A 768-nucleotide genomic window follows, 5' to 3' on the forward strand; every position below is an offset into this window, starting at 1 on the left:
AATTTCAAATGGATAGCTAAGCTACGTACACGTAACCACACTTTATAATACCCTATCAAAGTAATGTAGGGGGTTTGTGTTCGTTACCGAGTAGGTATGGATTGGCTTTGATCAGTACGACTCTGAGTCGTGTATGGCTTTCAGGGTGTTTCCACTTCGCCGCACACTAACTTTAAAGTTAGTGTGAAAATTTTAAACATTATCTTTAATGTGGACTTAGTGTGCGGCTAGTGGACAGGTGTTTCCACTAAGCCCCCCGGAACCGTACGACAGGTTGCTTTAAAGGCACCAAACCATTGTTATAGTAAGAGTGGGTGTAATTTATAAATCGCAAATCATTATTGTTTTGTCGGCTAATCGCTGGAGTGTGGGCAATTCGACCGGTCCTGCTGTGAATTCCACTGGCTAGCGGGCTATTAAAATTTGCGGCTGTGGATGAAGGAAAATACAAAAGCCAAGCGTAGGGCCTTGAGGAAGGAAAATGGCGGACTATGAATTTTCTCGCTCGGAAGTTAATGTCCACTTTGAAAGTTATTGTAATGTTTTGCGGCCTGGTTCCCTTTCAGTTATCAGCAGGTCTGAGGCCCTGATAATTTGTGTGCCACTAATGCGGACTTAGTGTCCGAGGCGTACGCGTACGCACTGNGCCGTTCGGCTTTTCGCGTACGGAGTCCCTTTACGCGATTTTTTAAAGGATTTTTACTTTCTATTAATGTATTTAACTAGCTTCTTATCGCTTGCATGATTTGCTGAGCCAGGCGTGAGATT

The sequence above is a fragment of the Volvox carteri genome, assembly GCF_000143455.1.
Source record: "Volvox carteri f. nagariensis unplaced genomic scaffold VOLCAscaffold_47, whole genome shotgun sequence".
Classification (NCBI taxonomy): Eukaryota; Viridiplantae; Chlorophyta; class Chlorophyceae; order Chlamydomonadales; family Volvocaceae; genus Volvox; species Volvox carteri.